Below are 8,177 nucleotides of genomic sequence, written 5' to 3' on the forward strand. Positions count from 1 at the left end.
TCAGCATTCTGAGTGTAGGGTTGCTGGAGAATACTACTCTGCAAGCTAAAGATTACCATTCAAGATCATACATATACTATTCTTAGGGGTTTTCCCCCTCTTTGTTTGGCAGTGCTGGAAATTTTTTAAATCTTTAAAAAAGAAACAACAACAACAACAACAAAACTAAAACCAAAACCCTTTAGCTATGGCATCTATAATGATTTGAATAATAAATATCCCCCATAGTCCTGGGTATCTTACTGTTTGGTCCCCAGTTAGTGGTGCTATTTGGCTGGGTTTAAGAGGTGTGGTCAGTCTTACCAGAGGAAGTATGCCAATGGGTGCAGGCTTGGAGAGTTTAAAGAACTGAACCATTTTTAGTTTGCTCTCTCTGCTCATGGTTCAAAGAGAGCTTCTGTTGTTTGCTGTCATACCTCCCAACTACAATGGCCTCTTATCCCTCTGGAACCATAAGCCCAAATAAACTCTTTTAAGTTGTGAGCATAGTGTTTTATCATCGCAATATAAAAATAACCAGTCCTTACATTATCCTATCCTTGCATTAGAATTATTATATTTAGGAGCACTTCTACTTACATTATTTCAACTGAATCTTATGTACAACTGTCCATGTTCTGTGTAAAAGCTGATAAAATGTAGACTTATATTTTCTATTTAAAGATTTTATAGTTTAACTGAATATACTTTTTACGGTTAAAATTCTTAAAAAGTCGTTCATTCTCCTATATCTGGCTATTTATTTTATTATTTACATCCCCTCCATTTTAAAGTTTCCTCCCAAAACTAAAGATGTGAGAAATTTTAAGAGGTTGTGTGCATATGTGTGGATGCTAGCACGCACACGCTTGTGCGCGCGCACACACACACACACACACACACACACACACACACACACACGACAGCAGGAGTAGGAGCTGGGAAGTAAGGGACAACCAGGTTGACTAGGTCTGGGAATAAGAAAAGTAATGAGAGAAGGGACTATGAACACAATACACTGCATATAAAGAAACTGTCAGAAATAAAAATAAAGAAAATGTGAACAGCATACTGGGATGTTATAGAGTCAAATATTCAGATTCCTGAAAAACAGCAGTCTAGAGAACTATCACAAAGGAAGGAATAACATAAACCAAAGAGCAAGTGAGAGTAATTTAAAGACAGTATTTAAGTAATTGCTTCACTATTCATAAAGTCTATTTTAAGCTGTTCTTTTAAAGTTACTCACCTCAAATATTTACTGAGCAGGAGCTACTAAGTTCTAGAAAGCATACTCAATGCTGACTGAGAGGAGAAGAAACAGTCTTCACTGAACCCTTTCCCGCTCTCTCAAAGATTCATAGGCTGGGAAAAGAAGATAACTGAGCCATAACACAGTAGGCATTATAATGAAGGGAACAGACAAGAGAAGAAAAGGATGAAAAAAGAACGACAAGTCCTATTTTAAAAAGATAAGGAAGGCACTACAAAAAGAGGCAACCTTGGAATTTAAAGGAACTAGTTGATATGTTAGGTTTCCTGCCAAACAGAAAAAATCAGTTTTCGAAAGCAAAGTGAGGGAAATGATACTGAGATACAAATAAAATTCATATAGATTCTGCGTCAAAAGACTTACAGCTAGGGCTCATCTGTGTTTTATAACTTTGATCACAAATAAAACAAGATACACACAATTATCAAATACTATATGGCTGATACTGTGCTAGGTATTAGTATTAAAGCAGAAATATAAAATTACATTCCTGGCCTCGTGCACCATTTGTTGTTAATTACAGTGACTCTGAAATGCTTGTGAAACTTCTTTCTCTTATCACTTGTGAGAGTCACATCCTTTGTAATCATTAGTTTCTGATGTGTAGAGAGAATCCTAAATCTGTAACTCAGAATTTTAATAATGAAGCTTGATAAAATTAACAGTACTGCTATGACTATTATCCTTTTTATAGCTCCAAGGCACTTATTACAAAAACTGGTACTCATACATAGACTATAATTTATCACACATTTACTTAAGTTTTTTCAAGACATAAAGCTTATTTATTGTACATGCATGTTTTTGCTAACATGTTTATCTGTATACCATGTGTGCCTGGTTCCAGAGGGGTCTGAAAGAGGGTATTGGGATTTTTTTGTTTGTTTTTTTAAAACTGGAGTTACAGCCACCATGTGAGCACTGAGACATGAACCCTCTGTCCTCTGAAAGAACAGCCAATGGTCTTTACAGCTGATCCATCTCTACAGCCCCTAACAATAACAGATACTTAATTTGGAAAGTAAAGTTTTGCAAGGTCACGCCTAGAGCCGACATTTAGTAGTTTTCTTCTGCATAGCTGATATTGGTGAAGGTGTGTCAAGAAGACAAGTTCTTTGAGACTTTTTAATGAATACATTTTTCAAATACACTGGAAATCATGCACTGCTGACTGCACTGGATGCAACCCTGGGCCACAAGTCTGCACTCTCCTTTGCAACTGTACCTGTGATAGCAGAGCCTTTCATCTCGCCTTTATTGTTTACTATGACCCTGCATTATCTTCTTCGATATGACATTCACTGTTGAATTACCACTGCCTGATGGACCTTATTCTTAGTTCTGATTTGCCTTTCTTAACTGTGGCCATCACCATGTCACCCACCAGCAGCAGGAAGTCTATTCTGCTGTTCCTTGATTCCTTTCACAGAGATGATATACAGGTTTTTGGCTCCTGTAATGTTAGCACAGTTGATCACAGCTCCTACTGGAAGATCCAGGGAAATCCGGAATTTTGCTCTGGAGGACCCACCATGTTCTCACTTCAACATCCTGAGTGCCCAGAAAGAGTCAGAAAGCCATTTACTTAATTTTTTAAGCCTGAACTTCTTTGCTTCAATGATTCTGGCTGTTGTATAAAAAGATCCTCCATTGTCTGAGTGGTTTAAGACCCTGAGTTGTCAATGAGCATTTTTAATCTTTTTTCTTTATTGGCAGTAGGGCTTAAAACTAACATTGATGCTGCCTCCTGTTTTGGCATTCTGGGTTCAAACCCACCACTGAAGGCAGACTTTGAAAACCTTGCTTTACTTGAGGCTCCACATACTTCATGGTTTGTAGAACATTATAGCCTTCAAACTCCTTAGCAGCAAAGGTCGGTCTGAGTGCTCCCGCTGTACTGGCCACTGCTGCACTCCCCAGCCAGGCACTGTGCACTCCTTCTAGCCTAAGCCAATCACCACCAGGCACCTGTGCTATCAATAAGGCTGAGCCAGCACATACCACCATCATTAGTAAAAAGGAAGTAAGAGTTCCAGTTAATACATTTTCTACTTTCTAAAAATCGTAAAGAAACAGAAAGACTTTGGTTTAGGTCAGCATGTATTCTATAAACAAAACGCAAGTATTAGTAATATAACTGTCATCTTAGGCATGAAGTACCCCTACTCTATCACATTATTTAAAAAAGAAAAGAGTACTACTGAAACAAGTTCTCTCTAATCCACCCATCTAATAATGCAATCTAAGATAATCTTATTTTGAGTACTAGTTTCTCAACTCCACATACATGTATGCTTTAAAAGTACTATTTATAAATGGGGCTGGAGAGTTGGCTTGGGGTTAAGAAAATTTGGGGAATTTTGCAGTGGACCTGATATCCAAATAGTAGCTCATAACCATCAGTAACTCCAGTTCCAAGGGAGGATCTGACAACATCTTTTTATCTGAGGGTACCAACATACATGTGGTACCCCTTCATACACATATGCAGGTAAAACATTCATAAATACAAAATTAAAAATATACTTTAAAAAGTAAGTAATATTTAGTAACAGAGGAAAAGGCTTAATTACCTCACTTTGGGCCTAAATATAAAATGATAACTGAAGGTGACTTAGAGTAGAGGAGGTATTTTGAATGATACAAAGAATGGAATATGTAACTGTTGACGGAAAAAGAAAGAAGGAAAACCAGGTTGCCTGAAATGATTAAGTGTGTAACTACAGAAGGACAACTGATGTTTAAAACTGAAAAGAAAGAAAGAAAGAAAGAGAGAGAGAGAGAGAGAGAGAGAGAGAGAGAAAGATAGATAGATAGATAGATAGATAGATTAGGGGAGCCTCTATTACAAGATTTAGAAACAATGCTTTGTAGGTAGTCCATTATCAATTATTTTAAACCTACTTAAAATTTATTGTTTTAAAATTGCTTTATTTACCATCATTATTAAGGTATTTTTGGTATATGTATTATGTGTTGGCAGGCATACACAATACATACCATGGCATGCATGTGGAGGTCAGAGGACAACTGTTGGGAGTTTGTTCTCTTCTACCTTTAAATGGTTCCAGGTCACCAGGCTCCCTCAGAACACTCAATCACATGCTTAGCCACCTTGTTAACCCCCTAAAAATTCATTTTTATAGGACCATGACTCCCAAAGTTTTAGGAACTTCTTTTTAGCTCAAATTTCTTCTATGAAATTCTATCAAATATTCAACAAACCAAACTCAATAAGTAACAATGATGTGTACCAAATGTGAGCCTCCAAAAAATAGGTATGGCAAAGTATAAAATTTTCATCAAGGTTCAATTAAAAACCTCACAATAATTATTAATCTTATATTTAAGACTATTACATTTTGATGCAAGAGAGATTTAAAGTATACAGAAATGTTCAACACAGAGAAAACAACTAGAGTTAACTCTTAGCTTTTAGCTATTCCTTTCTTAATTTCCTACAACTATAAAAGGGATCTCCTGGAACTTCTTTTAACAAGTTATTTGGTTTTGGCTGCAAATCTTGACTCTGAGTTTCAAAGGCCCACTTCTCAAAGAGAAGATTAAGAACACTTGAAATCATGACTAATTCAACAGCATTAAAATAATGGGAAGATCCTGTATCTGATGTTTCAAATAAAATGACGTGAATATTTTCTAAATAAAATCAAACTTCGACTTTAAACTTTGCATTAAATTTTAAGCCACTTAATGTGGCTTGAGAATCCAAACAGTATTATGTTTAATATAACCAACTTTGGCATTAGCTCCCTTAAAGGTCATGGAGAAGCAGTAACTGTATAGCAACTACAAGTTCCAGGATGCCAGCCCTTCTCTGCTTGCACCCCTCGGAGTAGCACTGCCCATTGCTCACCCAGCTGGATTGGAGGGATAGAAGTTTAGCCGTGCAGTCAGGGATGAGTGCATGGGCAAAAAATACACATACCCGGAAACAGCTACAGAGAACTGGTTCAGTATAATGAGGTGAGAGAAAGGGGTATTTATGCACCTGGGGAGGTGGCCAGGGTCTGTGGGGTTTGTGTGGCTGTGTACAATTGACCAGGACAGGGGTATTGGTAGCTGCTTCATCTACATACTCAGAGGCTTTAGGGTAGGGCTTGTGGGGAGTGCCTTATAAGACCAAACAAGGAGTGAAGCCTGATAACAGTCAGGGTAATAAATTCTTACTAGGGTTCATGGTGGGACAGTTGGCTTCACGGTGCCAGGCTGGGAAGGGGCCAGTTCCTGTAGTCCTCATCTGAGGTATTGGAAATTGAAGCTCTCCTTGACCCTTCCTGTAAACCTGGGCCACTACAGTCCTATGCTAGGTTAGATTATATAATATGAAAAAAAAATTAGCTTTAAATTTCTGTTTCAAGCTGTACCTTTATCAAACTACTAATATCCTAAGTTTCTATTTTTTTTAACCAGTAAAAATCCTATTCCTGGTTTTTTTCAAGAGTATTAAATAAGGGAATCATTAACATGTAAAATACATTTGACAAATATTTAAAAGGAAAAAAGACAAGAGTTAACCCACTGATCTGTCTCTATTGCAAATCAGTGATAGAGTAACAATAACATTGAGATGAAAACAACAACTTGCTCATAGACTTTGAGTACGGACTTTTCATCTTATTTAATCCTTGATCAACAGAATATATTATAGGCTAGCCAGAGTTTTATGCTTTATTTCCCTAACTGCTAGTCAGTTAGACATCTTTTTTTGTATGTGTATGTCATTTAGTTACTTATCTATTCTTGCAGTAAACACTTGAGGTGGCTTATTAAAGGCAACAAACATTGCTTTTAAATACTAGAGTCCTGATGTATTCAAATAGCTGTGAACGAACATGTTGACGTAACTGAGTGGGTCTACCTCCTTTCCCACACCATCTTATCTTATTCTTCATATGTGCACAAGTTTGTTCAGGTCACAAAGGAGTAGGATTGGGCACACAAGAAACCTGTCTCGTAACTACTGCAGGCAGGCAAACAAGTACAACACATTTCCAATAGAAAACTGAAAAAAGTTCCAAGAAACTATGACTTAAAAAAGAGAGCACCCTTCTTCTCCCTGTGCTCACTGATGGGACATGCCCTACTGTAATGATGGCACTCGCCCTACAACAGATCCACAGATAACATCCGAAACCAAATCACAGCTGCATGTTTTATAAAAACTGTCTTGACCTTAAACTTCCTAGAAATATAAAAGACATCCATAAGGACAGACACTTAGGTCAAAGTAATAAAACTAAGTCCAAAATAAATTCTCAGCTCTATGTTCAGTTGGCTCTTTAGGAATGTGAGGAAAGGACTCCACCATAAGTCGTGCCCCAGCCCTGACTACCTTTCACTAATTTTAAAAAATTCAACTGCAGTTTTATTTACTTATTTACTTATTTATTTATTTATTTATTTTTGCTTATGTGTGCCACAATATATGTCTGTGGATCAGAAAAACCTTATAGGAGTTGGCTCTCTTTCCACTATGTGAATCTTAAGGATCAAACTCAAGATTATTTGGCTCTGTGTCACCAACTTTACTCACAAGGCCCTCTTGCTAGCCTGGCATTTATTTATTTTTGTTATGTTTTTATGAAATAAGGTCTCACAATGGCTCAGTATGGTCTAAAACTTGTATTCCTCCTACTCAGACTCCCAAGTATCGGAATTAAAGATATGCACCACCATGCCTGGCTTTGAAATATTTTTGGCAAGAGTGACAAGGTTTTCTTTCATTCAATAGCTATAAAGAATCTTTTTACAAATAATGATGGGCATCCACAGGACATATAGAAAGGTGAAGTTCAGTCTAACACACTATATGGGGTGGAGAGGAGATATAAAATAAAATGAACCAGAGACCAAAATTTAAGAGCCAGAACAGATCTTCATGATCTAGTGTTACCAATGCTTTTTTTAGGCATGGCTTCCAAATCACAAGCAACAAAAGGGGGCTAATAACAGCATATAATTACTATAGGCATCAACATAGCTCAACTTCTAGTCAACATATTAGAAATCCAGGCACTCAAGTTCAGCCCAGAACAGCCATAAGCTTTTAACAGCCATTTTAAATTGTAGTTTTGAGACTCCTACATCTGAAGACAGAAGGCAGTACAATGAACTGACATACGCTAGGAACCATGAGTAATCAGATAAGATTTAAAGCCATAAGAAATACTTCCTCTTCCCCCACCATTACCTTCTAATTCCTAATATGCACAGGCAGATTATGTAGATCACTTTAGCCTGGAATCTATCAATTTGTCTTTTAAAAAAGCATATTGGAACAAAATAATAAAAAATGGGCTATAGATCTGAAAAGAGACTCCAGAAAAGAAATATGAATGCTAATAAACAGTATTCTATATCATCAGCCATTAGAGAAATAGAAGTTAAAACTTACTTTGAGGTTACACATCTCACCCCAGTCAGAAAGGGGGCTAATAACAGCAACCAATAGAATGTGAGAAATACTTCACAGATGTGAGGAGACTTATCCAGAATGGGCAGAGTCAGATAACAAGTACCAGGAGCAGGCTGGTCGGTAAAGGTCTTGTGTTCAATCTCTATAATCCACGTCATGGATGAAGAGAAAGGGTCAACTTTTGCAAGCTGTTTTCCACATGTGTGCTGTGGCTCCCCCTTCCCTGCCACACACACAAAATGACTAAATGTAAAAATATTTTTTTAAAAAATAAGTACTGGCAAAAGTGTAAGCAAATTAGAATCCAACAGAAATGTTGAATGGTGCAACTATACTGGAAGACAGAAGACAGTCTGATAAGTTTCTCAAAGAGCTGAACATTGCTATTGTACGACTAAAAGTTACACACACACACACACATACACACACACACACACACATTCTCTCCCTCTCCCTCTCCCTCTCCCTCTCCCTCTCCCTCTCCCTCTC

At 37.2% G+C, this 8,177-nt stretch overlaps 1 protein-coding gene and 1 pseudogene across 2 annotated transcripts in view; both read right to left on the reverse strand.

Annotated features, from left to right (window-relative positions):
• The window catches only part of Nipbl (NIPBL cohesin loading factor), a 155,768-nt gene that overhangs the window by 126,988 nt on the left and 20,603 nt on the right, over nucleotides 1-8,177 (reverse strand). The window lies entirely within an intron of this gene.
• LOC114621292 lies at nucleotides 2,410-3,259 on the reverse strand (annotated as a pseudogene).

The sequence above is a fragment of the Grammomys surdaster genome, unplaced genomic scaffold (assembly GCF_004785775.1).
Source record: "Grammomys surdaster isolate TR1022 unplaced genomic scaffold, NIH_TR_1.0 174, whole genome shotgun sequence".
Lineage (NCBI taxonomy): Eukaryota > Metazoa > Chordata > Mammalia > Rodentia > Muridae > Grammomys > Grammomys surdaster.